Genomic DNA, 14925 nt, shown 5'->3' with positions numbered 1-14925 from the left:
CATAACTCAGACCAAGCAGAATGCTATACACAATGTGTTATGAAAATGGCAGTAGGTGATGAAAAATATGCTGCCGACAGTAAACTTTGTCCAGTGCCCCTAAGTACAGAAGGAACCGTTCCACCTATGATTAAAATAGAGAAAGGGATGATACACCCATTCTGTATAGCTAAAGGCTTAGTAGCACAATACATAAGCGATTGGCAGGTAGGGACGACCCAGCCAAAACACCACATACAGTGTATGCAAAAGCAGCAAGAATACAAACCGGCCAAAACAGCATGGAACATTACCGTCTGTCACACCCTGCCAGCAGCAGGCATACAGTGTGAACAAATAGTACCGGCCACAGGGGGGTCTATAATGGGACTGAATCTCACCCATGCTTCATGGGTATCTACTCCAAATTTAGCTAAGGGAACGGTACCCTTAGCTGACATCTTTTGGATATGCGGACAAAAAAGGAAACTCCTGTCATCGCTGTCCCCGAATTGGAAAGGCCTTTGTGCTCCTGTGATGCTCACAGGAGCAATAACAGTAATTGAAATGCCGAATTCAATACAACCCATGCCACAGAAACTTCGTAAGAAAAGAGGAATAATGACGTTTAAAACAGACTACAACATCACAGTAAGAAACGGGATACCAGAAGGGATACCCCGACAGTTAGAAGCCATAGACAGTAGCAGAGTTAAAGCAGATGAAGATGCGGATAAATGGGGATGGGCATTGGCTCTGTTCGGGGTTACTCCAAAAATCCGTTCTAGGTTCCAGGAGGTGCAGTGGATTAATTACTTGTGGTATAATCAGCAAAGATACCTGAACTGGACATTGGCAGCAGTAGGAGCCTTAACCGAACAACTTCACGCCACCTCGCTAATGACAATGCAAAATAGATTAGCTATCGAGATGATGATGGCTGATGAACAAGGAGTTTGTATTATGATCAAAGCCACCGAATGTTGCACAGCTATTCCCATGCGTACAGGGGAAGACGGAAATTTGACAGAGCTCTTAATCACACTTGAAGAGATGCAACAGGAACTGTTAAGTAACTCCATAGGAGGAGAAATGAAACTGACGATTCTGGATACATTGTAGGGAATGGAATGAATATTGGCCCACTGTTTTCACTGTTTGGGACTCTAAGGAGAGGGTGGATATCATGGAAAGACTGGTTATACCAGATAGGTGTAATCTTGGCACTAACAGGGGTGGCGGTCTTGCTGGTAATATGTTGTGGTATTCCCTTGATAAAATTTCTGGTCAATAAATTGATTTCATCCACAGTAGGACAGCTCCCACTGTTAGCCATCCGAGCCCTAGAAGAAAGCACAAACGAAACAGACAGAGAACCAGAATATATGGAAATGGATGAAATACCAATTATCCTCCCCGACAGCCCCCAGCTCCCTAATATTGTGGCGTACACCCCAGATAGGGAGGACTGGGATGGACCGTGCTTGGTGATATTGTAGACGAGGAAGAAGACATGCACGCACATTTACATTCACACACATGCACCCACAAAAATGAGGGATAGGATAGACAATATCTGAAAGAATGACATGGAGCTGTAATAATGAACGTATATGTATATTACTAGGACACAGGAGTATGGCTGAGAGACCAGACTCCCCTGATCAGGGACCTATGCCTGATCTGCCTCTATCAAGTCTGATTGGACTCTCAGAACTGTTTGGAGAAGAGGATATACAGGAGGGATGGTCGAGACATGATTGGTCGCCACAGCCGCCATCCATCCAGCAGCTAAACCAGTTGGCAACAGAAGGATCTTCATCGTTCCAGCACCTGGCGATGACGGCTTCACAGAATCTGCCTGCAGCAAGAGTCGGCCCGAGGACTCCACCATCACCTGAAGGACCCTTTGGACTCAGGAACACACCCCTTCCGCAGATGCCATGGAGACAGTCACATGTGCCAGTGGCAACGATACCCACCAGGGGAGGCAGCCAAGGTCGGCCATATGCAGCAACTGCCCGAGTGCATCCTAGACCCAATTCACTGCTAGGACCTGTCCCCAGCTTTCCACCCCCAAGGCAGGAGAGATATTCTGATCAGCCCAGTACCTCTGGAGGAGGATCAGCAGGGGTGGACCTTAGTCGAACTCACCCACCAGGACAGAGGGGAGCTTTGTACAGGCTACTAAATGCCCAGAGTGTCCCAACCACTTGCCTGTGCGACATCAACAATACTCCCCCCACACACGAAATGCCTTCCCCCTTGTACTTCCTGTCCCCTGGACTGCACAACCTTAATCTGGTCATGGTCACCCTACTGGACATGGCAATCTTGGTTCGAGAGCTTCGTCTTCCACAAGAGTCTGTTCCAAAAACCTTGGAGCAGCTCCTGCCCCTCACAAATCACATTCCCCATGAGCTATTTGAGGAAATCATGCCACAACTAAGTCAGACAGCTGCATACCTGTTCAGGATACACCGTGACAATGCCAACATCTCTTGTGCTCAGGAGGGCCTCCATACTCAACTGTGTGGTCTTCAGTCTAGTATGGACATGCTAGCCTGCATGATGGAGCATATGGAAAGGGAACAGCTAGGGCTGGCCACCACCACCCTGAATGTGGGCAAGAATTCTCTGGGGGCCCTGTACAACCTGGCCAAGCAGCACAAGGAGCTGGAAAGATCCATCAGAGAACTGCACGACTGTCTGAAAGCCAGAATTCCTGATCCTCCCCCACTACCCCTGAAAGGCCAACCTCCCCATGTTCCCCAACTTCTCCCAAAACTTCAGATGCTGAGTAAATGCTGAGGAGCGCGGACTGACGTAATGGCACTGAACACGGACTATGATCTTGGTTCTTGAGTTTGAATTGCGGACTGGTTTCAGAAATCTGAGTGTAAATAAAAACAAAGAAGGATATATGTTAGTAACGAAGGTTGGGTAAATGTCTGTCCTTACCATCATCTGCGTAACACAGATAAAGCTAAATGCATACACGTAGATATCACATTGCAAAGTTATAAAAAGGGGACCCTTACACGGCGTGTTTGTAGATTTAGTAGTAAAGATGCACCATAGGGACCCCTTTTTTCTTAAATTATAGCATGCCTCAAGAGACATGCATCGCCTAAATTTGGCGTCTGGCCAAAACGGGCATTAGAAAACAAGCTGAAAAAGAAGAAAAACAAAGTGGAGAATGTTGAGAAATGGCCTATAATGAAAACCATTATATGATTGACTAAGGCAAATGACTTAAGGACGGACATGAAGGGAAACCATTTATTGTGTTTAACATTTAACTAGACATAGCTGCGCTAACCTTAGAATAGTTTCTTGATTGGTCGACTAAATAGTGGTAACGTAGGCGTTATTTGATGCATTTAAATAATAAATGTGTGACGCTTTAACAAAATAATATGTAGAACCAAGTATAATGGGTTGGAGCCTCTGGTCGAGTGAGACAATAGATGCCAGAAGATGATTGGTTGCACTGATGTCAATGTAAAGCCTTTACTTTGCCATGATTAAGAAGTTGCTGTAACTTGTTTTATGTGGCCATTTTAAGTGCCTTGAATTACACTAAAACTCAATGTTTGAATGTCACCTTGCGTTGATATAATCCAGCTAATTGATCACCTTGTGCCTTAGTATGTAGGTTCACCTGCACTTACACTTAAATATATTTACTGTGTGAAGAATCACTTATAGTCATATCCGCACCAGAGTTATCAGTAAGTCGAGTGATGTGTCTGCAATGCACAAATGAGGATGTCTTGTCAGTAAACAACCCAAGAGTATAATTGATGTAATGGGACTCTTTCGAGTCCCAGAGGAGGGACTGTAGAAGAATTTTTAGGTCCATATTTGAACTGTGATGAACTATCAAGTGTCCTGATCCGAACTGTATGTCCTCTGGTTGAACTAGCAGGTGTTCAACCCAAAAAAAGGGCTTTATTAGTCATTCAGTCTGTCAGGGGCTTTCCAAGGCCTTTTAGGTGCTTTCCCGCAGGCCACGTGCCGGGGCCTCAGGCCAGCTGCACGTGTGGCTGAGGCCACGTGCGGAGGGGGCCTCAGGCCAGCTGCACCTGTGGCTGAAGGTCTTTTAAAAAAAATCAGTTGTAAATCCTTCACGTTTTAATGGGAGCGTTTGTCACATTGAAATAATGGCCTAACACCTGCTTAGGGTTCACTAGAGGACGCTTCCAATAGAAAACCATGTCTTAGGAATGAAATAAATAAAAAAGTTGAAGGAGGAGCGATGCCCGCGGGTCTCCAATAAATAGATGAGCGCGGTTGTCACTTATTCAGTCTCTCTAGAGGACTCAGTTTGTCTAAGCTTTGTGTCGAAGGCTTAAATAAACTTAAAAACTCTGTGCATTTTATCTTGCTTAAGGCTGAATTATTCTAAAGTGTTGTGTCATTTTCTAGCATATCACTTGCAATTAGTTTGTGTTATCTAAAAGACGACATCCTGAGAAGACTAAAGACGAGCCGCGACAATAATAACAAATAAAACTGGTTTTTGGGACTTCCAATTTGGATGGACAAGACTAAGAGTCAAGCTTTCAAATGAATTAAAGCTCTGTCTGGGTTTTTGATTAATTAATAAGCTGGAATGGAAGATTGCTGCTAATCCTCCTCCTCGGCCCGTGCTACGAGCATTCTGACAGTTAGTGTGACTCGGGGGTGTTGACTCATTTAAACTAACATATTCATCCTGCTGTAACCAGGTTTCTGTAAGGCAGAATAAATCAATATGTTGATCAATTATTATATAATTTACCAACAGGGACTTAGAAGAGAGAGACCTAATGTTTAATAGACCACATTTAACTGTTTTAGTCTGTGGTGCAGTTGAAGGTGCTATATTATTTTTTCTTTTTGAATTTTTATGCTTAAATAGATTTTTGCTGGTTATTGGTAGTCTGGGAGCAGGCACCGTCTCTACGGGGATGGGGTAATGAGGGGATGGCAGGGGGAGAGAAGCTGCAGAGAGGTGTGTAAGACTACAACTCTGCTTCCTGGTCCCAACCCTGGATAGTCACGGTTTGGAGGATTTAAGAAAATTGGCCAGATTTCTAGAAATGAGAGCTGCTCCATCCAAAGTGGGACGGATGCCGTCTCTCCTAACAAGACCAGGTTTTCCCCAGAAGCTTTGCCAATTATCTATGAAGCCCACCTCATTTTTTGGACACCACTCAGACAGCCAGCAATTCAAGGAGAACATGCGGCTAAACATGTCACTCCCGGTCCGATTGGGGAGGGGCCCAGAGAAAACTACAGAGTCCGACATTATTTTTGCAAAGTTACACACCAATTTAATGTTAATTTTAGTGACCTCCGATTGGCGTAACCGGGTGTCATTACTGCCGACGTGAATTACAATCTTACCAAATTTACGCTTAGCCTTAGCCAGCAGTTTCAAATTTCCTTTAATGTCGCCTGCTCTGGCCCCCGGAAGACAATTGACTATGGTTGCTGGTGTCGCTAACTTCACATTTCGCAAAACAGAGTCGCCAATAACCAGAGTTTGATCCTCGGCGGGTGTGTCGTCGAGTGGGGAAAAACGGTTAGAGATGTGAACGGGTTGGCGGTGTACACGGGGCTTCTGTTTAGGGCTACGCTTCCTCCTCACAGTCACCCAGTCAGCCTGCTTTCCCGGCTGCTCGGGATCTGCCAGGGGGTAACTAATGGCGGCTAAGCTACCTTGGTCCGCACCGACTACAGGGCCCTGGCTAGCTGTAGAATTTTCCACGGTGCGGAGCCGAGTCTCCAATTCGCCCAGCCTGGCCTCCAAAGCTACGAATAAGCTACACTTATTACAAGTACCGTTACTGCTAAAGGAGGCCGAGGAATAACTAAACATTTCACACCCAGAGCAGAAAAGTGCGGGAGAGACAGGAGAAGCCGCCATGCTAAATCGGCTAAGAGCTAGTAGCTACGCTAAGCTAGCGGATTCCTAAAAACATGCAAAGTGAATAATGTGTAAATAATTTAGAGGTGATTCGTGTCGGCAGAAGCTCAACCTGGTTTCCACGTGGCGCGGACCGGCAACGCAATTATCACAGTTGTGAGCACGGCTAAAGAGAATCTGACAACCAATATTTACAATGACGGACTAACTAGATTACCAAACCAGGAAACTCCAGTTCTTGTGTGGGTCAACAAGGACCATGTCCCTCAGTGGGACATAAATAATCATTACTTTTACAGCCAGTTAGTGATAACCAGCTTTTGGGAGCAGCCTGTTCAGGGCAGATTGATCATGATTGTGTTTCGTGACCTTTGATTTAACTAATTTTCAAGGAATATTCAGTGCTCTACCTTTCCACCAAAGAAGAAGAATGAATGAATGAATGAATAATACTGTAATATTGAAGAAGGATGGAGCTGTAGGAGGCATCAGATAGAAATGTGATTGTCATCTACTTGTAAGCGAGAACTCCATCACCTTAGCCTGAAAGGACTGATCAAGAAGGAAGCCATTAATCCAAAATAAATTTGGTGATCAACTGTACATTTTTGACTTGCTTTTGTTTTGTTTTTGTTTGTTTTTTTCTGTGCTCTTAACCACAAGAAGGCACTGGTTTGACAGACAGGTCCTTAAATACAGCTACTGGTGCCCCTATTCTGACACTTAGGGGCCCGGCAGGTGGTTTTGTCAGGAGTTGAGCTACCAATAGTCCATGAGCCAGTCATCAATTTTGACCTAATCGGTACCACTGAAGGTGACTAAACGACACTTAGAATCCAGCCTCAGTGTATCACAGCCCACACAAAAATGTATGATAGCCATCCCAGGGTGGTAGCTGCAGCCAGGTTGGGGTCAATGAAGAATTACATAGAGGTCAAAATTTTAAAATGTTACAATCATGTTGAAAACTATATCATATTATTTGTCTGGTCATACCAATTCCAAAAAGATATAGATTGTACTATCTATGATGGAATGTTCTGGGGTTATGGGGGAAAACAGCAAAAATGGTGACAAAGGTCAATTTCAGTTTGTACAGGGGTCAAAATTTGAAATTGCTAAAATTCAGTAAAAAAAATGATGCAAATTATTGTTTGGGTTAATAGGGTTCTAATAAGGAATAGTTTGCACCATCTGTCATGCTTAGTTATCATGTTACAGCAGTGGTGGGCAATTAATTTTTACAAGGGGCCACATCGGGAACCTGAATTATGTCTGAGGGCCACGCCATCGATAACTCGGCTGTCTCCCATTACAAATTTTACAAAAAATTACCTATTTAATAGCTTTTATAGGTAATTTTTATTATTGTAATAATATGTAAATATTTAAATATACCTAAATAAACCTCTCTAATGATTTGCAACACACAAGCTTGACATTTTTAATATATGTAATCATAATCACAGACCTCATGAGGGCCAGACAGAGACATGCAAAGGGCCGCATGTGGCCCCCGGGCCGCAGTTTGCCCAGGTGTGTGGTACAGGGTAACGTGTCACATTTCATAGAATCCAACAGATGTTGACCCTGTTTGACCTTTACCTTTGAGACCAAGCGTTCAACACAGTCAAAACTATTCTATTTATTGATCCTTTTATTTCAACCAATAATTTGCATCATTCTGTACTGAAATTGGAGCAACTTTAACTTTTGACCCCTGTACAAACTGAAATTGACCTTTGTCACCATTTTTGCTGTTTTTAGCCCATAACTCCAAAACATTCCATCACAGATAGTCCAAACTATACCTTTTTGGAATCGTTATGACCAGACAAGTAATGTGATATAGTTTTCAACATGATTGGAGCATTTTTAAAGTTTGACCTCTGTGTAATTCTACATTGATCCCTATCTGGCTACAGCTACCACCCTGAGATGGCTATCATACATTTTTGTGTAGGCCAGTGATTTTCAACCTTTTTTGAGCCGCGGCACCCTTTTTATATTTACAAAATCCTGCGGCACACCACCAACCAAAATAATATTATAATTCTATTACCTCTGGTTTTGAGCAGAACCCAATTATCGCAATAGAAAATCGATACAGAAAACATCGCATTTCGAAAATCCTCAAGCATTTTGCGCTCTGAACTTTTAGGACAACCTGATAATAATGAATTACAATAGTCCAGCCTAGAGGAAATAAATGCATGAATTAGTTTTTCAGCATCACTCTGAGACAAGACCTTTCTAATTTTAGAGATATTGCGCAAATGCAAAAAAGCAGTCCTACATATTTGCTTAATATGCGCATTGAATGACATATCCTGATCAAAAATGACTCCAAGATTTCTCACAGTATTACTAGAGGTCAGGGTAATGCCATCCAGAGTAAGGATCTGGTTAGACACCATGTTTCTAAGATTTGTGGGGCCAAGTACAATAACTTCAGTTTTATCTGAGTTTAAAAGCAGGAAATTAGAGGTCATCCATGTCTTTATGTCTGTAAGACAATCCTGCAGTTTAGCTAATTGGTGTGTGTCCTCTGGCTTCATGGATAGATAAAGCTGGGTATCATCTGCGTAACAATGAAAATTTAAGCAATACCGTCTAATAATACTGCCTAAGGGAAGCATGTATAAAGTGAATAAAATTGGTCCTAGCACAGAACCTTGTGGAACTCCATAATTAACTTTAGTCTGTGAAGAAGATTCCCCATTTACATGAACAAATTGTAATCTATTAGACAAATATGATTCAAACCACCGCAGCGCAGTGCCTTTAATACCTATGGCATGCTCTAATCTCTGTAATAAAATTTTATGGTCAACAGTATCAAAAGCAGCACTGAGGTCTAACAGAACAAGCACAGAGATGAGTCCACTGTCCGAGGCCATAAGAAGATCATTTGTAACCTTCACTAATGCTGTTTCTGTACTATGATGAATTCTAAAACCTGACTGAAACTCTTCAAATAGACCATTCCTCTGCAGATCAGTTAGCTGTTTTACAACTACCCTTTCAAGAATGTTTGAGAGAAAAGGAAGGTTGGAGATTGGCCTATAATTAGCTAAGATAGATGGGTCAAGTGATGGCTTTTTAAGTAATGGTTTAATTACTGCCACCTTAAAAGCCTGTGGTACATAGCCAACTAATAAAGATAGATTGATCATATTTAAGATCGAAGCATTAAATAATGGTAGGGCTTCCTTGAGCAGCCTGGTAGGAATGGGGTCTAATAAACATGTTGATGGTTTGGATGAAGTAACTAATGAAAATAACTCAGACAGAACAATCTGAGAGAAAGAGTCTAACCAAATACCGGCATCACTGAAAGCAGCCAAAGATAACGATACGTCTTTGGGATGGTTATGAGTAATTTTTTCTCTAATAGTTAAAATTTTGTTAGCAAAGAAAGTCATGAAGTCATTACTAGTTAAAGTTAATGGAATACTCAGCTCAATAGAGCTCTGACTCTTTGTCAGCCTGGCTACAGTGCTGAAAAGAAACCTGGGGTTGTTCTTATTTTCTTCAATTAGTGATGAGTAGAAAGATGTCCTAGCTTTACGGAGGGCTTTTTTATAGAGCAACAGACTCTTTTTCCAGGCTAAGTGAAGCTCTTCTAAATTAGTGAGATGCCATTTCCTCTCCAACTTACGGGTTATCTGCTTTAAGCTACGAGTTTGTGAGTTATACCACGGAGTCAGGCACTTCTGATTTAAAGCTCTCTTTTTTAGAGGAGCTACAGCATCCAAAGTTGTCTTCAATGAGGATGTAAAACTATTGACGAGATACTCTATCTCACTTACAGAGTTTAGGTAGCTACTCTGCACTGTGTTGGTATATGGCATTAGAGAACATAAAGAAGGAATCATATCCTTAAACCTAGTTACAGCGCTTTCTGAAAGACTTCTAGTGTAATGAAACTTATTCCCCACTGCTGGGTAGTCCATCAGAGTAAATGTAAATGTTATTAAGAAATGATCAGACAGAAGGGAGTTTTCAGGGAATACTGTTAAGTCTTCTATTTCCATACCATAAGTCAGAACAAGATCTAAGATATGATTAAAGTGGTGGGTGGACTCATTTACTTTTTGAGCAAAGCCAATAGAGTCTAATAATAGATTAAATGCAGTGTTGAGGCTGTCATTCTCAGCATCTGTGTGGATGTTAAAATCGCCCACTATAATTATCTTATCTGAGCTAAGCACTAAGTCAGACAAAAGGTCTGAAAATTCACAGAGAAACTCACAGTAACGACCAGGTGGACGATAGATAATAACAAATAAAACTGGTTTTTGGGACTTCCAATTTGGATGGACAAGACTAAGAGTCAAGCTTTCAAATGAATTAAAGCTCTGTCTGGGTTTTTGATTAATTAATAAGCTGGAATAGAAGATTGCTGCTAATCCTCCGCCCCGGCCCGTGCTACGAGCATTCTGACAGTTAGTGTGACTTGGGGGTGTTGACTCATTTAAACTAACATATTCATCCTGCTGTAACCAGGTTTCTGTAAGGCAGAATAAATCAATATGTTGATCAATTATTATATCATTTACCAACAGGGACTTAGAAGAGAGAGACCTAATGTTTAATAGACCACATTTAACTGTTTTAGTCTGTGGTGCAGTTGAAGGTGCTATATTATTTTTTCTTTTTGAATTTTTATGCTTAAATAGATTTTTGCTGGTTATTGGTAGTCTGGGAGCAGGCACCGTCTCTACGGGGATGGGGTAATGAGGGGATGGCAGGGGGAGAGAAGCTGCAGAGAGGTGTGTAAGACTACAACTCTGCTTCCTGGTCCCAACCCTGGATAGTCACGGTTTGGAGGATTTAAGAAAATTGGCCAGATTTCTAGAAATGAGAGCTGCTCCATCCAAAGTGGGACGGATGCCGTCTCTCCTAACAAGACCAGGTTTTCCCCAGAAGCTTTGCCAATTATCTATGAAGCCCACCTCATTTTTTGGACACCACTCAGACAGCCAGCAATTCAAGGAGAACATGCGGCTAAACATGTCACTCCCGGTCCGATTGGGGAGGGGCCCAGAGAAAACTACAGAGTCCGACATTGTTTTTGCAAAGTTACACACCAATTTAATGTTAATTTTAGTGACCTCCGATTGGCGTAACCGGGTGTCATTACTGCCGACGTGAATTACAATCTTACCAAATTTACGCTTAGCCTTAGCCAGCAGTTTCAAATTTCCTTTAATGTCGCCTGCTCTGGCCCCCGGAAGACAATTGACTATGATGCTGGTGTCGCTAACTTCACATTTCGCAAAACAGAGTCGCCAATAACCAGAGTTTGATCCTCGGCGGGTGTGTCGTCGAGTGGGGAAAAACGGTTAGAGATGTGAACGGGTTGGCGGTGTACACGGGGCTTCTGTTTAGGGCTACGCTTCCTCCTCACAGTCACCCAGTCAGCCTGCTTTCCCGGCTGCTCGGGATCTGCCAGGGGGTAACTAACGGCGGCTAAGCTACCTTGGTCCGCACCGACTACAGGGCCCTGGCTAGCTGTAGAATTTTCCACGGTGCGGAGCCGAGTCTCCAATTCGCCCAGCCTGGCCTCCAAAGCTACGAATAAGCTACACTTATTACAAGTACCGTTACTGCTAAAGGAGGCCGAGGAATAACTAAACATTTCACACCCAGAGCAGAAAAGTGCGGGAGAGACAGGAGAAGCCGCCATGCTAAATCGGCTAAGAGCTAGTAGCTACGCTAAGCTAGCGGATTCCTAAAAACATGCAAAGTGAATAATGTGTAAATAATTTAGAGGTGATTCGTGTCGGCAGAAGCTCAACCTGGTTTCCACGTGGCGCGGACCGGCAACGCAATTATCACAGTTGTGAGCACGGCTAAAGAGAATCTGACAACCAATATTTACAATGACGGACTAACTAGATTACCAAACCAGTAAACTCCAGTTCTTGTGTGGGTCAACAAGGACCATGTCCCTCAGTGGGACATAAATAATCATTACTTTTACAGCCAGTTAGTGATAACCAGCTTTTGGGAGCAGCCTGTTCAGGGCAGATTGATCATGATTGTGTTTCGTGACCTTTGATTTAACTAATTTTCAAGGAATATTCAGTGCTCTACCTTTCCACCAAAGAAGAAGAATGAATGAATGAATGAATAATACTGTAATATTGAAGAAGGATGGAGCTGTAGGAGGCATCAGATAGAAATGTGATTGTCATCTACTTGTAAGCGAGAACTCCATCACCTTAGCCTGAAAGGACTGATCAAGAAGGAAGCCATTAATCCAAAATAAATTTGGTGATCAACTGTACATTTTTGACTTGCTTTTGTTTTGTTTTTGTTTGTTTTTTTCTGTGCTCTTAACCACAAGAAGGCACTGGTTTGACAGACAGGTCCTTAAATACAGCTACTGGTGCCCCTATTCTGACACTTAGGGGCCCGGCAGGTGGTTTTGTCAGGAGTTGAGCTACCAATAGTCCATGAGCCAGTCATCAATTTTGACCTAATCGGTACCACTGAAGGTGACTAAACGACACTTAGAATCCAGCCTCAGTGTATCACAGCCCACACAAAAATGTATGATAGCCATCCCAGGGTGGTAGCTGCAGCCAGGTTGGGGTCAATGAAGAATTACATAGAGGTCAAAATTTTAAAATGTTACAATCATGTTGAAAACTATATCATATTATTTGTCTGGTCATACCAATTCCAAAAAGATATAGATTGTACTATCTATGATGGAATGTTCTGGGGTTATGGGGGAAAACAGCAAAAATGGTGACAAAGGTCAATTTCAGTTTGTACAGGGGTCAAAATTTGAAATTGCTAAAATTCAGTAAAAAAAATGATGCAAATTATTGTTTGGGTTAATAGGGTTCTAATAAGGAATAGTTTGCACCATCTGTCATGCTTAGTTATCATGTTACAGCAGTGGTGGGCAATTAATTTTTACAAGGGGCCACATAGGGAACCTGAATTATGTCTGAGGGCCACGCCATCGATAACTCGGCTGTCTCCCATTACAAATTTTACAAAAAATTACCTATTTAATAGCTTTTATAGGTAATTTTTATTATTGTAATAATATGTAAATATTTAAATATACCTAAATAAACCTCTCTAATGATTTGCAACACACAAGCTTGACATTTTTAATATATGTAATCATAATCACAGACCTCATGAGGGCCAGACAGAGACATGCAAAGGGCCGCATGTGGCCCCCGGGCCGCAGTTTGCCCAGGTGTGTGGTACAGGGTAACGTGTCACATTTCATAGAATCCAACAGATGTTGACCTTGTTTGACCTTTACCTTTGAGACCAAGCGTTCAACACAGTCAAAACTATTCTATTTATTGATCCTTTTATTTCAACCAATAATTTGCATCATTCTGTACTGAAATTGGAGCAACTTTAACTTTTGACCCCTGTACAAACTGAAATTGACCTTTGTCACCATTTTTGCTGTTTTTAGCCCATAACTCCAAAACATTCCATCACAGATAGTCCAAACTATACCTTTTTGGAATCGTTATGACCAGACAAGTAATGTGATATAGTTTTCAACATGATTGGAGCATTTTTAAAGTTTGACCTCTGTGTAATTCTACATTGATCCCTATCTGGCTACAGCTACCACCCTGAGATGGCTATCATACATTTTTGTGTAGGCCAGTGATTTTCAACCTTTTTTGAGCCGCGGCACCCTTTTTATATTTACAAAATCCTGCGGCACACCACCAACCAAAATAATATTATAATTCTATTACCTCTGGTTTTGCGCAGAACCCAATTATCGCAATAGAAAATCGATACAGAAAACATCGCATTTCGAAAATCCTCAAGCATTTTGCGTTCTGATCTCAAGTAGGGCTGTCACGATTACGAATTTCTGGAGACGATTAATTGTCAGACAAATAATTGCGATTGACGAATATATTGTCTATTTTTTTTCTTTTTTTCCCTTCTTTATATTCTACTATTGTAGTATAATTACACAACTCTGGAAGAACGTTTGGCTTCTGTGAGTGGAGAAACTGGGAATGGTGCAACATTTTTATTTTTATCTTCATTTTACATACAGTCCCAACTTTTTCTGATTTGTGGTTGTTTCTGTTGCATTTCTGAAATTGTTTCTCCTCATCAGTCACGTTTTGTGCTTGAACACTACATTAAGCTCAAGACTGAACAAATAAATACCTTTGGAACATAACAGCTGTTAAAGTTCAGAGTTCTCACCTGCTTTTTGTGATCTGTGCGTCTGAACATTTTTTTTGTGTATCTCAGTTCATTCATATATTCTCATTTTTTAAATATGTTTTTAAAGATATTTGACCGTTTATTTCATCTCATGATCTCATAAATTCAGCATACGACGCGCACATGGTGTGAACAGGACGGTAACGGCAGAATCACACCTTTAGAGAAAGTTCAGAGAGAAGTAAAAGCTTCACGTTTTCGTTTTGTTAACATGTTCACTCCATTTAAAATCCTCTCTCTGCTCCGCGCTCGCTGCGCACTGAACGTGTCGCGCCTGCATTCAGGAATCTCCCTCACCCACCCCCTCCCCTCCCTCACTCACCCCCTCCCTCACTCACCCCCTCCCTCGCAGTCTGCAGCCTGTTAACTCCGCGCACACACAGGCACAGACACACACACCGACAGCTCCGCATTTTAGACGGCTTTTGAAGGAGACGGTACTGTTTTAATCAGCCGTCAGTCTCCTTGTTATTGTCCCGCCTTAAGACGAGAGCGAGGCTGCAGCACGCGAGGCTGAGTCATTTTATGCTTTATGGATAAAATAAATAATTCATGGTAATCGCAAATATGAAAAATACCCACGGCACCCCTGACGATCGATCACGGCACCCTAGGGTGCCGCGGCACCCCGGTTGAGAATCACTGGTGTAGGCCATGATACAATGAGGATGGATTCTAAGTGTTGTTTAGTCACCTTAAGTGTTACTGAAAACCTGCTTGGCCCATGGACTACAACCAAAAGGTTGGAGGCTGATTCCAGGTGTGTCTGCTTGAGGCTACCTGTC

The 14925-nt window shown here is 42.3% G+C and overlaps 1 protein-coding gene and 1 long non-coding RNA gene across 2 annotated transcripts in view; one reads left to right on the top strand and one right to left on the bottom strand.

Moving 5' to 3' along the window:
- The window catches only part of LOC117528670, an 18454-nt gene extending 18298 nt beyond the window's left edge, over positions 1-156 (top strand). The window contains exon 3 of the long non-coding RNA XR_004565853.1: positions 146-156. This is a non-coding gene — a long non-coding RNA (uncharacterized LOC117528670). The remainder of the gene's footprint in view (positions 1-145) is intronic.
- The window catches only part of ppfia3 (PTPRF interacting protein alpha 3), a 130817-nt gene that overhangs the window by 78805 nt on the left and 37087 nt on the right, over positions 1-14925 (bottom strand).

Source organism: Thalassophryne amazonica, chromosome 16 (assembly GCF_902500255.1).
Source record: "Thalassophryne amazonica chromosome 16, fThaAma1.1, whole genome shotgun sequence".
NCBI lineage: Eukaryota > Metazoa > Chordata > Actinopteri > Batrachoidiformes > Batrachoididae > Thalassophryne > Thalassophryne amazonica.
The sequence above is the reverse complement of the archived record's forward strand: the minus strand, read 5'-3'. Positions and strand labels throughout refer to the sequence as shown.